This window comes from Anomaloglossus baeobatrachus, chromosome 8 (genome assembly GCF_048569485.1).
Source record: "Anomaloglossus baeobatrachus isolate aAnoBae1 chromosome 8, aAnoBae1.hap1, whole genome shotgun sequence".
In the NCBI taxonomy this organism is placed as follows: domain Eukaryota; kingdom Metazoa; phylum Chordata; class Amphibia; order Anura; family Aromobatidae; genus Anomaloglossus; species Anomaloglossus baeobatrachus.
In genome coordinates, this window is record NC_134360.1 from 105,739,343 (window position 1) to 105,758,084 (window position 18,742).

Below are 18,742 nucleotides of genomic sequence, written 5' to 3' on the forward strand. Positions count from 1 at the left end.
TTTCTGTGCTTTTGGTCCTTTCGCAGTCCCTCGGAGCAATTCGTGCAAAGGTTCTGCCTCCTTCGCGAAATCTTTGATAAAGCGACGGTAATATCCGGCTAGCCCCAGGAAAGCTCGAACCTCCCGCACTGTGCTGGGTGTGGGCCATTGTAGCACTGCTCTCACTTTCCCATCGGAGGGCTGTACGCCGGCTTCCGACACCTTGTGTCCGAGATATTCAATCTCTTCCTGAAAGATCCGGCATTTTTTTGGTTTCAGTTTAAGCCCATGGGCCCGTAACCGCTGAAACACTTGACCCAGGTTTTATAGATGTTTTTCGAAGGTTGCAGAATACACTACTATGTCATCCAGGTAAATCAACGTGGCCTCGAAGTTCATGTCTCCAAGGCAACTTTCCATGAGGCGCTGAAAAGTTCCTGGGGCATTATTTAGTCCAAACGGCATGCGATTGAACTCGAAGAGTCCCATGGGTACAATAAATGCGGTCTTGGCCTTGTCTTTCTCTGCCACAGGGACCTGCCAATATCCGCTGGCCAGATCAAGGGAGGAGAAGTAACGTGCCTTTCCCAGCGCCGACAGGGACTCCTCTATCCGGGGCAGAGGGTAGGAATCACGAACCGTGCATCCATTAAGCTTGCGGTAGTCAACACAGAAGCGGGTAGACCCATCCTTTTTCTTGACCAGCACGATTGGGGCAGCCCATGGACTCTGACTTTCTCTTACCACCCCGCTCTTCAGCATCTGCGCCAAGAGCTCTTTCACCTCTTGGTAGTACTTTGGGGGTATTTGTCTGTACCTTTCCCTGATCAGTGGGGCATCTCCCGTGGGTATTTCATGCTGGATCTTGTCAGTACAGCCAAAATCTTCTGCGTGACGGGAGAACGTGGCTTGATTCTCCCAAATAAAGTCTTCTATGGCTTGGGCTTGCTCCGAAGCGAAGGAGCTCAGGTCCACTCCCATCTGCCCTAAGATGACGCGACTGTTCCACTGATCAGTGGGTTTCTCTTTTCTTTCCATAGAAACAGCCCAAGTCCAGGCTTCCCCTGCCATGGGCTGCAATTCAATCGATTCTGCGGTCGCCACCTCTTCAGGCGCCAGGTAGACATGGGCCAGAACAACTCCCGAGGTCAAGGTGTAGGCCTGTTCACCGGTGTTCACGCAACGGAAAGGGACTCTTCCATTTCTTACTGTTGCTAAAGTGCGAGCCACCAACAGTTCATCTCCGTTCTCTTCACCACGGTAAGGCTCCATCAACACCTCCATCCCCTCGAGTGTACGGTGGGCTCCGACTGGCAAGGTGAGGACTGTCTCACGATTTGGAGGTAGAGTAATTGTTGTCTGTCTTGGGACTCGAACCCTCCCCACCGGGTAGCGGCTCCCACCATTCCTCCACAGTCCTCGGGCACGGATAAGGTGTTGGAAGACCTTTTGGGCGGGCCTGTTAGCAACTGTCGTTTTCCAGTAATCACAGCCCCCCTTGTTGAAGAGCAACTGGTCTAATTCTTTCAGGACGTTCATACCCACGATAGCCGGCACCTCTCTGTCGTACCGGCCCTCCGTTAACACAATCCCTTTTTTGCCTAAGTTCTGGCCACATGCACGTATGTTCATCCACACGACTCCTACAACCGGAATGGGAAGATTGTTTGCAGCCCTCAGTTTGATATGTGCCCCTTTGTCAATGGATACAGTTTGTCCAAAATGTTGGTAGAAGAACTGTTCTGGCATGGTGGTCACTTGGGACCCAGTATCCATCAAGCATCTTACTTCTTTCCCTTCAAATTCGGCCATGATCGTCGGCGTGCTGGCTGCTATATCTTCAGGGCGTTGGTTTTCTCTAAGCTCAGTTGGTCTCCCCGCCATGTGCCCATCCATGGAGGGAGGCACTAGTTTAACGGCGGTCTTTCTTGAGAAGTCTTCCTCTCCAGACAGTGTCGGAATAAATGGTTCTGATTTCCACAGATCCAACACTGGTACTCTCCAGCGGGTCTCGATCGTCTCTGCTCGATCTGTCCCCTCTCTTCTTGATAGGTATGCGTACGGGTATTTGGCCGCGGTGCTGTCGTTCTTACTTCTGACGCCGGGGCTTGCATATTCTTCAGCAACTCTTGTAGAGCAGTAACCGTCTCTTGTAACTGATCCACTTTAGCCTCAAGTTGGCTCGGTTCTCGGTTTTTCTCACCCGGGACTATCTTATGCATACAAACTTCTCCCCAAGCGTTCTGCGGGTCGCAATTTTCAGTTTGTGCGCGGGAGACTGCTTCTTCCAATATCTCCTGGAAAGTTAGTTTTTTTTCTACCCTGAGCCGTTCACGGAGGGCACCTTTGATCTTGGGGTTATGTAACCCACGGAGGAATTGATCTCGTAGGGTACGGTCAGCATAACCGGGGGTTTGTGCTAGCTCTGGCTCTGCTGTAAGCATTTGTCTCATTATTCTCTGGAGTGCATTTGCATACTGTGGCAGACCTTCTTCTTCACCCTGCAGCCTGTAGAACAGTTGCGCCTGTAAATCTCCTGCTTCTGGTTTCCCGCCATACACTCTCTCAAGAATCTTCACCACCTGCTCTAACGTCTTTCGTTCACTCTCAGGGCGCAATAAAATAGTCTCTTGAGCATCGCCTTCAAGGGCAATCAACAATATCTCCCCTTGATTTTCTGCAGTCACTCCTGCTACTCTCAACATGCCCCTTACTCTCTGCGCCCAGTCATGGAGAGGTACATTGCTGCCAGTAAATTTTGGTATATGGGTCAGCATAGCCCCCAGGGACAGCTGCCTTGCTGGTATTCCCCCCCATCAGGTTATATTAGAACACCTCCATCAGCGACACCACCCTGTCCGTCCATTGTTCCGTACCAGCCTGCGTATCCTGCCGACTACGCCAAATGTAATAACCTGCAGGTAACGGGATACGCAAGGACTGCACGGAACCACGGGGGTTAATCAATGCAAATTTAATAACATATTGCACAACACAGGTGGAGGAATAGTGCGGGAAAGGAGGGGAAAGAAAAGTGGGAATGTGCACAGCAGTAGATATAATGTAATATACATACAACCACTTTGAACAGCTTGTCAAGGGTGGGAAGCCTCAGATTGTACTCCCAAAAGCAAAACACAAAAAATCCTTATTAAGCAAAAAAAACGCAGGGTCCTTGTTACCTTACTTGCATAACACAGTGCAGAGTCTTTTCCTATCTGTCCCTAACTAAAAAAAGTGTGCACACTTAACTGCAGGTTTCAGCGTGGGGTACCTCGTCACCGTTGAGGCCCGTATTCCGCCGGCAGACACCTCTAAAGTTCAGTCTTTGTCCCGTCTCTGTAATTTGCCCGTGCTGTCTGGCTCCTCGCTCCACATCCAGCCCTTCTTGGATCTGTGTCTTGGGGAGATGTCACGCAGCACTCAGGTACTTGGACCTTGTTCAGCAGGGCAGAATGCAGCCTTGCCTTCTTCAGCACGTCCGAACACACACTTCTCTGCATAAAACAGCTACCAAACCAAAACCAGCTCCTCCTCACATCCTGTTCAGGACTGTACCAAGTAAATCAAGCAACAGGGGGTTTGTGCCCGCTGTTCTTTGTTTTGACAGCAGGTGGCAGCATAACAAGGAAAAGTCCACAGTCTTCTAACCTATATATGTAAATGTTAACAGGTCTTACACACCCACTAGACTTTGGGCAGATCAAGGGGGTTCAACACCATATCCCCACCGGGGAACACCCCCCTATCAAAGAGAGGTACAGGCCTATTCCCCCTGCACATTATCAGTGTGCCAAAGATATGTTGAGGAATATGAAGGAGGCAGGGGTTATTCGGGACAGCTGTAGTCCCTGGGCCGCTCCGTTGGTACTGGTCAAGAAGAAGGATGGTACCATGCGGATGTGTGTGGACTACCGGAAGATTAATCAGATAACCCATAAAGATGCCTACCCACTGCCCCGGATCGAAGAGTCTTTGGCCGCGCTGAGAACTGCAAATTACTTCTCCACCCTTGACCTCACCAGTGGATACTGGCAAGTGGCCGTGGCCCCGGAAGATCGGGAGAAAACCGCCTTCACCACCCCGATGGGGCTCTGTGAATTTAATAGTATGCCGTTCGGGCTGTGCAATGCCCCAGGAACCTTCCAACGGCTGATGGAGTGCTGCCTGGGACACCTAAACTTCGAGACCGTCCTATTGCACTTGGATGATGTGATTGTTTACTCCCAGACGTATGAAGCCCATCTGGAGCACCTGGCCGAGGTGTTTGCGTCCCTTGCCAAATACGGGATGAAGTTGAAGCCCTCTAAGTGCCACCTGCTGAAACCCAGAGTGCAGTACCTGGGGCACGTGGTGAGTGCAGAAGGTGTTGCCCCTGACCCTGAGAAGATCACCGCCATCCAGGGCTGGATGAGACCAACCACCGTGAGGGAAGTAAGGCAGTTTCTGGGTCTGGTGGGGTACTACCGGCGCTTTATCAAAGGGTACACGAAGATGGCTGCCCCCATGCAAGATCTCCTCGTGGGACAGACCAAAGGTGGTAGACCCATCGGAGCCCCACTGGTGTGGGAAGAAAAGCATGAGGAATCCTTCTGCCAGCTGAAAGCGGCCTTGACCGGAGAAGAGGTCCTGGCGTATCCCGACTATGGCTGCCCGTTCATCCTCTACACAGACGCCAGCAATGTGGGACTAGGAGCAGTCCTGTCCCAGGTCCAGGATGGGAAGGAGAAGGTGATTGCTTATGCTAGCCAGAAGCTGCGGCCAACTGAAAGGAAACCGGAGAACTACAGCTCCTTCAAGCTCGAGCTTCTGGCATTGGTATGGGCTATCACCGAGAGATTCCGCAACTACTTGGCCGCAGCAAAATTCACCGCTTTCACGGACAACAATCCGTTGACTCACCTGGATACGGCCAAGTTGGGCGCGTTGGAGCAGCGGTGGGTGGCCCGGCTAGCCAACTATGACTTCACCATCAAGTACCGTGCTGGTCGTGTCAACATTAATGCTGATGCACTCTCCCGAATGCCCCATTTGTCAGAAGAAGGGTGCGAGGATGATGACCTCGAAGAGATCGAGTTGCCTGCATTTCACCAGCCATCAACCGAGAGGGTGCAGGTACACCAACAACGGGTGGACTTGGACCCACGGCCCAGTCAAGAGTGGCAGGAAGCTCAAAACCAGGCGCCGGCTGTCCGCCTCGTCAAGATCCTGGTGGAACAAGGTGCTGTTGGGATAGACCCTACCGACCCGGCTGAAGCCCAGCGCTTGTGGAAAGAACGGAAGTGGCTGTATCTACATCAAGGGAAGCTGTACCGTGAGCTGATCAACCCGAAGACTCATGAGAAAATCTGCCAGTTGGTTGTTCCCCAAGCTGATGTAGCTACTGTTTTGCGGGCATACCATGATGGAGCCGGGCACTTCGGGTGGAAAAAGCTGGAGATGCTGTTGAGAGAGCGGTTCTACTGGAGTGGGATGCGGGAGTCGGTAGAAGCCTGGTGCCGGGAGTGTGGCCCTTGCACGCTGAGGAGAAAGGACGAGACCAGCCAGAGGGCGCCCCTGCACCCAATCATCACACATCAGCCGCTGGAACTGGTCGCCCTAGACCATGTCAAGCTCACCCCCAGCCGAAGTGGGTACGCCTACGCGTTGACCATCGTTGACCACTATTCAAGATTCATGGTGGTTGTCCCCGTCAAGGACCTAACTGGTCGAACTGCTGCCCGAGCGTTTCAGGCTTACTTCTGCCGACCACATGGATACCCAGAAAAGGTGCTTACTGACCAAGGCCCGGCTTTTGAAGCGGAGGTGTTCCACGAGTTCTGCCAGTTGTACGGCTGTAAGAAGATCCGGACCACCCCTTACCATGCCCAGACCAACGGCATGTGTGAGAAGATGAACCACTTGGTCCTGGGACTCCTCAAGACGCTACCGCTGGAAGAGCGGAACCTGTGGCCGGAAAAGCTACCCGACTTGGTCGATATGTACAACAATATCCCGTCCAGTTCCACAAAGTGCACCCCAGCATATCTGATGAGGGCTCGCCCCGGCCGCCTGCAGGTGGACCTGGAAATGGGGTTGGAGGCCCCGGAAGCCCTCCCTTCCACAGCTGAATGGGAAACTCGGCGGAGAGCACAATACCGGCAGATTCAAGAATATGTCGAGAAGAACTTGAGTCGGAGTCGGGAACTGCAGGAGCAGCGCTTTAATCACAAGGCGTCTGCTGGCCCCTTCCAGCCTGGGGATGTCGTCCTGAAGCGGAAGAGGAAAACCCACAAGCTGGATGACCAATGGGAACAGAACCCGTACGTCATACAGCCCACCGGCTGGGAAGATGGGAAGGCCTACCAAATTAGCCGTGACCAAGGAGGCACTTTGGCCAGTTTCCCGGGACCATTTGAAAAGGTGCCCACCAGCACTGAGGGCGATGGCTGAAGTACCCTTTCCTCCACCAGTGGAGAAGGCAGAAGAGGTGATCCACACTGTGATGGGTGACTTCCCAGCAAACTGGCCTACGCAGAACGGCGCGGTGATTCTTCCAGTGATACTGTTCCCACAACTTGTGGATGAAGAAGTGGTGGAAGCGGTCAACCGTGAACCAAAACCAGTGCCAGTGCCCAGGGATGAACCTGTACCCAGCTCCCCTATGCCTCCGCCTACCCCACATGATAGCAGGGAGGAGCAACCGGTTGTTCCCTCTACCCCACTGCCCAGTCCTACTGACACTGGACCCCGGAGGTCCACTCGTTCCAACCTAGGTAGACCCCCACTTAGGTACAGGGAGACCGTCCTTTAAAGAGGGGATCAGCAAGTCAGTTGTGTGCGGTTGAAAGTTGAAAAAGTTTAAGTTTGCAAAAATGATGAAAAATGATTACCGAGTACTTCACCTGATTCTTTGTGATTGAACCGGCCGGAGCCGGCACCGTTGTCCCCGTGGGGACCGTTTTAAAAAGTTAGCATGGGAACTATCCATGGACAAGCCCGTGAACCTGCAGGGCAACCACAAACGTTAAGTGGTTTGTAAATAAGTTGTTTTACAGTACCGTTTTCCGCAGTTGCCGCCTCCGGAGAGGCAGGTTGGAGGGAGGGCCCTCAGCAGAGCAGGCTTGGGCCCAGCCACCACAGGAAGCGGTGGCTACCCTCTGGAGGGGAAGGACAGATCCCGCTCGGGTAACGTTTGCTGGACTGTGGGTCAAGGGGTGCTGCCTGGGCTTTAGGAGCAGCATCAGGGCCAGGTTGCTTGGGTGGGAGAGAGCGGAAACCGTACCCGTAAAACCGTTTAGTAACGTTTAAGAAATGTGCCTCCCGTTGTGGGATGATGTTATAATTTATATGTTACCGTTTACCTTTTTCAGAAAATAAAACCGGTGTTGGATGGGCAGCCCGCGGACGGTCTGCATTTTGCTAAGGGGGAATGTGACGCCCTGGGCAAGCCAGGGGTCATCAAAGTATCATAGTATCATAGTTTTTAAGGTTGAAGGGAGACTCTAAGTCCATCTAGTTCAACCCGTAGCCTAACATGTTGATCCAGAGGAAGGCAAAAAAAACCCCAATGTGGCAAACAAGTTCCAATGGGGAAAAAATTTCCTTCCTGACTCCACATCCGGCAATCAGACTAGTTCCCTGGATCAATACCCTGTCATAAAATCTAATATACATAACTGGTAATATTAAATTTTTCAAGAAAGGCATCCAGGCTCTGCTTAAATGTTAGTAGTGAATCACTCATTACAACATCATGCGGCAGAGAGTTCCATAGTCTCACTGCTCGTACAGTAAAGAATCCTCGTCTGTGATTATGATAAAACCTTCTTTCCTCAAGACGTAGCGGATGCCCCCGTGTTACAGTCGCAGGCCTAGGTGTAAAAAGATCTTTGGAAAGGTCTCTGTACTGTCCCCTCATATATTTATACATTGTGATTAGATCCCCCCTAAGCCTTCGTTTTTCCAAACTAAATAACCCCAAGTTTAATAACCTGTCTTGGTATTGCAGCCCACCCATTCCTCTAATAATCTTGGTGGCTCTTCTCTGCACCCTCTCCAGTTCAGCTATGTCCTTCTTATATATCGGTGACCAGAATTGTACACAGTATTCTAAGTGCGGTCGCACTAGTGACTTGTACAGAGGTAGAACTATATTTTTTTCATGAACACTTATACCTCTTTTAATACATCCCATTATTTTATTAGCCCTGGCAGCAGCTGCCTGACACTGTCCACTAAAGTGAAGTTTACCATCCACCCATACACCCAAGTCTTTTTCTGTGTCTGTTTTACCCAGTGTTCTACAATTAAGTACATAATCATAAATGTTATTTCCTCTACCCAAGTGCATGACCTTACATTTATCTACATTAAACTTCAATTGCCACTTCTCAGCCCAATCCTCCAATTTACATAAATCTCCCTGTAATATAAAATTATCCTCCTCTGTATTGATTACCCTGCCGAGTTTAGTATCATCTGCAAATATTGAAATTCTACTCCGCATGCCCCCAACAAGGTCATTTATAAATATGTTGAAAAGAAGCGGGCCCAATACTGACCCCTGTGGTACCCCACTATGAACTGAGACCCAGTCCTAGTACGTACCATTAATAACCACCCTTTGTTTCCTATCACTGAGCCAGTTTTTAACCCAGTTACACATATTTTCCCCTATCCCCATTATTCTCATTTTATGTACCAACCTTTTGTGTGGCACCGTATCAAAAGCTTTTGAAAAGTCCATATACACAACATCCACTGCATTTCCCTGGTCCAGACTTGAACTTACCTCTTCATAGAAGCCGATCAAATTAGTTTGACAGGATCGATCCCTCATAAACCCATGTTGATACTCTGTCATAAGGTTATTTTTCTTGAGATACTCCAGTATAGCATCTCTCAAGAAACCCTCAAGGATTTTACCAACCGTAGAGGTTAAACTTACCGGCCTATAATTTTCCGGCTCAGTTTTTGTCCCCTTTTTGAATATTGGCACCACATTTGCTATGCGCCAGTCCTGCGGTACCGACCCTGTTATTAAGGAATCTGAGAAGATTAAAAATAATGGTCTATCTATCACAGAACTCAATTCCTGTAGTACTCTGGGGTGTATGCCATCCGGGCCCGGAGATTTGTCAACCTTAGTGATTTCGAGGCGGCGGCGTACTTCCTGCTGGGTTAAGCAGGTAATATTCAAGGGTGAATTTATGATACCACTGGTCATGTCATCTGCCATGGCATTTTCTTGTATAAAAACCGTAGAAAAAAAGTCATTCAGCAGGTTGGCTTTACCCTCATCCCCTTCCACCATTTCACCAAGACTATTTTTAAGGGGGCCAACACTATCGCTTTTCAGTTTTTTACTGTTTATGTAGTTAAAGAATATTTTAGGATTATTTTTACTTTCTCTCGCAATGAGTCTCTCTGTCTCAAACTTAGCTAACTTAATTTGCTTTTTACATATTTTATTTAATTTTCTATAATTATATAATGCCTCATCACTACCTACCCTCTTTAATTCTTTTAAGGCTTTCTGTTTTTCTTTTATTGCTTCCCTTACAGCTCTATTTAGCCATAGGGGTTTCCTCCTATTTCTAGCATGTTTGTTCCCATAGGGTATATTTTCTGCACAAGCCCTATTCAGGTTGCTCATAAAAGTCTCCCATTTGCTTTGTGTACTTTTATTACTTAGTACATCATCCCAGTTTATTGCACTAAGATCATCTCTCAACCGTTTAAAATTTGCTTTCCTGAAGTTTAGTGTCCTTGTAGCCCCTCTACTAGACATCTTACTAAAGAATACATGAAAACTTATTATTTTGTGATCACTATTCCCCAAGTAACCCCCAACTTGTATATTTGATATGCGGTCTGGCCTATTGGTTAGTACAAGGTCAAGTAGTGCTCCCCCTCTTGTGGGGTCCTGTACCATTTGTGAAAGGTAATTATCTTTCATTGTTATCAAAAATCTATTTCCTTTGCTGGAACTGCAAGTTTCTGTTCCCCAAATTATATCAGGATAGTTAAAGTCCCCCATAATAATTACCTCTCCGAGACTCGCTGCTTTATCAATTTGCTTTATGAGGAGATTCTCTACCTCTTCCATAATATTCGGGTCACAGGTCATTACACCACCACACCCTACATCCCAGTTAGGAACATCAAAGCTACTCAAATCCTTGTTGCCTTCCTCCAGGGGCTGATGTTCACACCAGGGGGTGGGCCAGGCGGTTGGCTCCGCCCACCGAGGAGTACACAGCCCTGGAGGCGGGAGAAACCAGGCAGATGAGTTTAGGAGTCAGCTCGGGGAAGAGCTAGAGTGAGGAAGGAGTAAACAGCTAAGTGAAAGTGACGTGGTAGTGGAGCAAAGAAGAAAAGGAGCAAAAGTGAGCGTAGAAAGACCTGAAGTTAGTCCGGCTAAGTTCAGGACAGTGCCAGCAAGGTCAGCAACAACGGTGATCGTCTGGAGTGGGACTGCTCGGAGGTTGCTGGAAGGACCGCGGTCGAGTAGTGGCCCGGCGGTCTGGAGCAGTATACGAAGGACAGTCAGCACCAGGGCAGGGGCCTCTCGGACCTCGGCAAGGCTAGGAGTCGCCATAATTTGCCGAATCCGTCAGTGAAGGGGACGTGGATCCCCCAACAACCAAGTCCTGACTGAAGGCAACAGTCCAACCATTGAGGAGAAACACCGCCACCGCCAGGGCACCAGTTTCTCAGGGCCAGCGCCTGCGGGCAAAGTAGGGCTCCTCTGGCCCACATCCAAGTCGGGGAGCGGGTTACCGGTGGGAACCCGTCGCTACCAACATAAGAACACTAGGTGCAGGTCAGAGGGACATCACCGTTACCTACTGGGAGAGCAAGTGCAGCCGTCCGTGGGAACCGTCTTTCCAGCCGTGTGGTTTACCGAAAAACTGTGTCAACGTCTCAGGCTGAGTGAGTACCACAGTGCCGCAAGGCACAGCGCTGCCCCCGCGTCCCTGCGCCCACCAGGCCCTGCACCTCCCTCACCATCACTGCGCCCCGGGGTCACCAACCCCTACCCACGGAGGGGCAACACAACACCTGGCTGCTCCGCATCACCACTCCCGGGATCCCCATATTGAGCAGCGGTGGTGCTACAAATCACCACAACCGTGGGTGGCGTCACGGACAATAAACAACCCCCACACCCAAAAACAACCCCCTTTCACTCACGGGCGAGGAGCGCCGCTAGAGTCCCCGGGATCCGGCCCACCGCTCGAGCCACCGAGCAGCAGCAGGCCGCAGCAGCCGCGGCGGCCGGACTCGAGCAGCAGTGGGAGAGCGCGGCGTCCCCTCCTCCGCCCGCGACACACAGAAAAAAATGAAACCATATGTAAATGTAGAGTTCCAGATGGAAATGAGGGATTCCAACCCTGAATCTGGCACTAGTCTCCAAAGATACAGAGATGACAGTGACAGTACCCCTTCTTTGACGAGAGGCCTCGAGGCCTCAGGACTCTCAAGACTTGTAATGCACTTAATAAGAATATGAACAGGCTCTTCCAGCTACAGCTATGCATACCAGAGACGGTGGTAATGAAGTTGGCTCAGAAGGCCCAACACATCTCCGGAACAAGGACATGTGAACAATGTTATGGGTAGTAAGCGTTAAGGGTAGCTCTTGCCGTACGGCCAAAGGCTTAAGAATGTCCATTACCTACAAGGACCAGCAAACCTCGAGCATAGAACCCCAATCACACTTTTCCACCTGGTGTTTTTAGTGGACACCCATACAAACTCATTCACACGTAGGTCCGTACCTGAACGCTTATTACTACACACACGTCTAGTAGCAGAGGAAAAACTCCTGACAGAACCATAACAGAGGAATCTTTCTGTCCATTCAACCCCTTACGCTCTGGTAGCACACACTTAGTAGGAACGACTACCCTCACATGATCATCTCTAATGGGGTCACACTGAGGCCTAATCTTCCCCTGAGGTGGATGTAACGCACCATCTCTTTTCTTAGACACTTTGGTAGTTACTACTAGTGGATAGGGTGGCAGGTTTTTAATAAGTACCGCAGAAATGGTAGCAGACAGGTACTTGGTTTCGCAAAAACTACCCCAACTGACTAATTCCCAAGACTGTCAGTCAATCACAGGGGTATGCCTTTTCAATCAGGGAAATCTCAACATGATGGAAGTGGTAAGACACTCCAAGACATAACAGGATAGCCATTCACTATGTACAGAGCCTACTTACATGTTGATAAAAAAGCAAAAAAGCCAAAGCTAAGTATGGGTGAACTCCCTCTGGCTGAGAGGAGCTGAATTGATAGCCTGATTGGGAATGGTTATGTACCATACCTCCCAACCATCCCGGATACAGCGGGACTCTCCCGCTTTTAAGCCTTTGCTCCCAAGTCCCGAGCGGGAGCTATGTGTGCTGTGGCTCCGCCCACCCACTGTAGCCCCGCCTTGCTGTTTCTCCCTTCTATCCATTACAGAGCCGAGCGCACTACATGAAACTCCTGTGACTGCTGCTGCCAAAGTATGAATCACCCCCCAACCCTGGAGCCGACTCCCCCTCCTCCCCCTGCACCAGAGCCGACATCCCCAGCCCCAGAGTCTTCTCTACAGCTGTTTTCTCTGACACCCCGTGTGTTTGCTTCTCAATGCTGGGAGACACAGGGGAAATCAGGAAACTGAGGAGAAAGTGCAATCAGCACTTGTTTCCTCTCCTGCAGTTAGCACTGGCCAGTAATATGCAGAGTTAGCATCTGCCAAGGCTTCTATTAGCTTACCGATCACATGGTCTCCTACCTGCAGAGCAGAGCTGCTGGGTCTTAGCTGCCCAACAGGTTCAGCTCTGCTTTATCCTGGCTGCCCTACCAGTTAAAGGGAACCTGTCAGGTGCAATATGCACCAAGAAACACAAGCAGTTCTAGGTGTGTATTGCTAATCCCTGCCTGACCGTCCCTGTATACACTCGCATAGATAAAGGGGTCTTTAGAAAAAGTATTTTTAAAGATCTTATATCTTATGCTAATGAGTGCGGGGACTAGTCCCAAGGGCGTTACTTCACTTGACTAGTCGGCTCACATAGCGTGTTAGTACTCACACAGGGACGTAATAACATGCTAACATGCTATGTGAGCCGACTAGCCAAGTGAAGTAATGCCCTTGCAACTAGTCCCCGCACTCATTAGCATAAGATATAAGATCTTTAAACATTCTTTTTCTAAAGATCTCTTTATCTATGCTGGTGTATACAGGGACGGTTAGGCAGGGATTAGCAATATACACCCAGAACTGCTCCTGGCTCTGAATGCATATTGCACCTGACAGGTTCACTTTAAAAGGAACCTGTCACCAGATTTGGTGACTATAAGCTGTGGCCACCACCAGTTGGCTCTTATATACAGCATTCTAACATGCTGTATATAAGAGCCCAGGCCTCTGTGTAGAAAGTAAAAATCCCTTTATAATACTCACCTAAGGGATGGTGCAGTGCAGACTGGTCGGATGGGTGACAGGTTCCCTTTAATCTCTGTTGGATGGGCTGCCCAACTGGTTCGACTCTGCTGGATCCTGGCTGCCCAACCGCTTCGGCTCTGCTGCGTCCTGGCTGCCCAACCGCTTCGGCTCTGCTGCGTCCTGGCTGCCCAACCACTTCGGCTCTGCTGCGTCCTGGCTACCCAACCGCTTTGGCTCTGCTGCGTCCTGGCTGCCCAACCGCTTCGGCTCTGCTGCGTCCTGGCTGCCCAACCGCTTCAGCTCTGCTGCGTCCTGGCTGCCCAACCACTTCGGCTCTGCTGCGTCCTGGCTGCCCAACCGGTTGAGCTCTGCTGCGTCCTGGCTGCCCAACCGTTTAGCTCTGCTAGATCCTGGCTACCCAACCAGTTCTGCTCTGCTGGATAATGGCTGACCAATCAGTTCCGCTCTGCTAGATCCTGGCTGCCCAATCAGTTCCGCTCTGCTAGATCCTGGCTGCCCAGCCAGTTCCGTTCTGCTCCATACTGGATGTCCAACCAGTTCAGCTCTGCTGGGTCCTGGCTGTCCAACCAGTTCAGCTCTGCTGGGTCCTGGCTGTCCATCCAGCTCAGCTCTGCTTCATCCTGGCTCCCCAACCAGTTCATCTCTGCTCTTTCCTGGCTGCCGCCCAACCAGTTCAGCTCTCCTGGGTCCTGAGTCTGCCTTTTTAAAGTCAATAGCCACTTCACAGATCGTGCTAAAATCCTATTTCTTTAGGGCTTCACACAGAAGGCCCTGATGGAGCAATTGATGTTTGGGGAAAACACAATGTGAACATAGCCTTAAAGTGACAGGTATTATCTCCCCAATAATAGCAGAAATAATAATGTGATGTTGGTTAATTGGGGTTATCCGTCCAGGACTTTTGGATTTTTTTTCTTAAGGGGCTAAGAATTCACAGACAAGTAGTTGTTATCTACCTGCCTGTTCTGCGCAGCGCTGATCTGTGCCGAGCGATCACAGACGCTCCTGCTGGTTATTCTGCAGCTCCTTTGACCTCACTGTGGAGAGGTGATGATAACGCTTCCCATGATTACAGCGGAACAATAAGTCTTCTCTAATTGCTTCTATTAACCCCTTCACCCCGGGAGATTTTTGATTTTTTTCCTCTCCTTCTTCCAAGAGCCGTAAATTTCCTATTTTTCCTTCAATTTTGCCATATTTGGGGCTTGTTTTTTGCGGGACGAGTTGTACTTTTGCATGAAACCATTACTTTTACCATATAGTCTACAGGAAAATGGGAAAAAAAAATCCAAGTGCGGTGAAATTGCAAAAAAAGTGCAATTGCACAATTGTTTTTGGGATATTTTAATCACCGTGTTAAATATATGGTGAGGCTGACAGGTCAGTGGGACACCTCAGGTCAATATGAGTTCATAGATAACAAACATGTATACTTTTACTTTTATCTAAGGGGTTAAAAAAAGAAATTTGTCCTCAAAAAATTGGGCTTTTTGCGCTATTTTCCGAGACCCATAGCGTTCTCATTTTTCAGGATCTGGGGCTCAGTGATGGCTTATTTTTTGCATCTTAAGCTAGCGTTTTTAGGGATACAATTTTTGTGTAGATGCTAAGTGTTGATCGCCTGTTATTGCATTTTAAATAATTTTTGCGTCAACCAAAAACCATAATTTTGGAGTTTGGAATTTTTGTTCTCGCCACACCGTGTACCGATCAGATTATTTGATTTTATATTTTGATCAGGCATTTCTGAACACGGCAATACCAATATGTGTATATTTTTTATTTTTTAAACAGTTTTATTTTCAGTGGAGCGAATGGGTGTGATTTGAACTTTTAGGTTTTTTTATTCTTTCATATTTTTAGACTTTTTTTTTACTTTTTTTATTTATTTTACTAGTCCCCCTAGGGAACTATAAGGATCAGAAGTCTAATCACTTGTTTTTTTCTGTTGATCTAGGCTACACAGCTCTTATCAGCAGAAATGCTTCTTTCCTGTGAGTGCCAGCGCTCTGTCAGGTCTTACAGAAAATACATCATGGTAGCAACAGGAGTCATCACATGACTCCGAGCTACCATGGCAACCATCATCTCCCAGTGATTGCGTCACAGGGCTCCGAAGGCAGCAGGGAATGGCGTGGCCATTTAAATCACGTCACATTTTGACAGCATGATCTAAGTGAAAGGCGCGGGTAGATTCACCTGGCCTGTTAGCCCCACATTTCTGTTGTTCAAATCAGAAGATGTGTGGGGGGTCACCACCGATTCACCGCAGCAGCCGGCGGTAATTACCCCCACATTACCAAGGATAAACTGGGGTTAACCAAAAGCACAATGTTATTAAAGATAATTTATCTAATAGAGTAGACCTTATATGTAATGTGCAGCTTTTACATAGTGTAGATTAAGGTGTCAGATCTGCTTTAGAATAGAATTTTGTAGTTTTAAAATATTCTAATTTAAAATAAATACTACCAAGTTTGCATTAAGAATATTTTATATTTTTTCTGTTTATAATTATTGTTTATAAAACAATGTGATCGGCAGTGCTGAATGGGTGTGAATGGGGAGTGGTTATGGGTGTGACTAGTTGTGAAATGGGTGTGGTTAGGGGGCATGGCTTAAAATCGCCACTGCGTGCATGGCGCGCCACACAGTTTATCGCTCTTTCCTTTCTTTGAAAGTTGGGAGGTATGTATGTACGTACGTTTTCTTTTTAAGGAACACCATTTTTACATACCACCTTCATTATGAGGTTTTTTTAGCAGTAACATAGTTTTCAGCAATGGATATGCCTCAGATCAATCAGGGAATTAAATTTACACAACAAGCACAAACTCAATAATCCTACTTGTGGTTGATGTACATTGTGTGCAGATTTATTAGGCAAGTTGTATTTTAGAGGATTTTTTTATTATTGATCAACAACTGTGTTCTCAATCAACCCCAAAAGATTCATAAATATCAAAGCTTACTATTTTTGGAAGTTGGAGTGGGTTTTTTTTTAGATTTGCCTATCTTAGGAGGATATCTGTTTGTGCAGGTAACTATTACTCTGCAGAATTATTAAACAACTTATCTGTACATTGTGTGCAGATTTATTAGGCAAGTTGTATTTTAGAGGATTTTTTTATTATTGATCAACAACTGTGTTCTCCATCAACCCCAAAAGATTCATAAATATCAAAGCTTACTATTTTTGGAAGTTGGAGTGGTTTTTTTTTTAGATTTGGCTATCTTAGGAGGATATCTGTTTATGCAGGTAACTATTACTGTGCAGAATTATTAAACAACTTATGGTAATAAAAACCAAATATATTCCCATCTCACTTTTTTATTTTCACCAGGTAAAACAATATAACTGCACAAAATTTGCAAATAAACATTTCTGACATGCAAAAACAAAACCCTAAAAAATTAGTGACCAACATAGCCACCTTTCTTTATGATGACACTCAACAGCCTGCCATCCATAGATTCTGTCAGTTGCTTGATCTGTTTACGATCAACATTGTGTGCAGCAGCCACCCCAGCCTCCCAGACACTGTTCCGAGAAGTGTACTGTTTTCCCTTTCTGTAGATCTTACATTTTATGAGGGACACAGGTTCTCTATAGGGTTCAGATCAGGTAAACAAGGGGGCCATGTCATTATTTTTTCATCTTTTAGACCTTTACTGGCCAGCCACACTGTGGAGTAGTTGGATGCATGTGATGGAGCATTGTCCTGCATGAAAACCATGTTTTTCATGAATGATACCAACTTCTTCCTGTACCACTGGTTGAGGAAGTTGTCTTCCAGAAACTGGCAGTAGGTCTGGGAGTTGAGCTTCTCGCCATCCTCAACCCGAAAAGTCCCACAAGTTCATCTTTGATGATACCAGCCCATACCAGTACCCCACCTCCACCTTGTTGGTGTCTGAGTCAGAGTGGAGCTCTCTGCCCTTTACTCATCAAGCCTCTGGCCCATCCATCTGGCCCATCAAGAGTCAATCTCATTTCATCAGTCCATAAAACCTTTGAAAAATCAGTCTTAAGATATTTCTTGGCCCAGTCTTGAGGTTTTATCTTATGTTTCATGTTCAAAGGTGTTCATTTTTCAGCCTTCCTTACCTTGGCCATGTCCTGAGTATGGCACACCTTGTGCTTTTTGATACTCCAGTAATATTGCAGCTCTGAAATATGGCCAAACTGGTGGGAAATGGCATCTTGGCAGCTTCACGCTTGATTTTCCACAATTCATGGGCAGTTATTTTGTGCCTTTTTTTTTGCCCAACACGCTTCTTGCGACCCTTTTAGCTATTTGCCATGAAACGCTTGAATGTTCGGTGATCACGCTTCAAAAGTTTGGCAATTTCAAGACTGCTGCATCCCTCTGCAAGACATCTCACAATTTTGGACTTTTCAGAGCCCATCAAATTTGTCTTCTGACCTATTTTGCCAAAGGAAAGGATGTTGCCTAATAATTAAGCACACCTTATATAGGGTGTTGATGTCATTACACCACACCCCTCCTCATTACAGAGATGCACATCACCTGATTTACTTAATTGGTAGTTTGCTCTCAAGCCTATACAGCTTGGAGTAGGACAACATGTATAAAAATTATCATGTAATCAAAATACTCATTTGGCTAATAATTCTGCACACAGTGTTTATAATCAATCTGTAGTACATCAGGAGTGACAGGTGAAACTGATGTGACAGGTGCCAGTGAAGTCTTGGTCTGCATTGGTAAGACTCTAAACTCTAGGCCTGTTTGCTGCTTACTTGTTAACTCCATCTGTGCGAGCATTTCCTCTGGCTCTATCAGAGTCAACTCAGGTGTGAGCTTTATATTCATTATGCTAGGCTTATTTGATAACAGGGGAGCCTCCTTCTGGCTTGTACACACTATGTAGTTTTTACAGGTTTCTCACATGATATTAGGAAAGATCTGTCGCCTACATACACATTTCACTATCTTACCCTTGTCCGCTATACAGGGTCGGACTGGGGTGTGAGGGGCCTACCAGGGAAATTGCCTTTAGGGTCCCACACTATAGCTACCATAAACGTTTTTATTACTTGTTCATTTTCGGCTTCTCTCAGTATAACGTGCGCCTATTTGCAAACTCTACAGTGGACAGTAGAGACCTGTATTGTGCCCTGCCTATATCACAGGATTTCTTTTAGCATCTTATTTATTGTTGTTAATAATGAAATCTATTATTTACAGTCATTCGCAGTTTTTCTTACACACAGATGTTGCTTGTCCTAGGAAAACCACCGAGTCCATCAGCCAAATAATATTCAAAGAGAAGCAAAATGTTATCCAGCA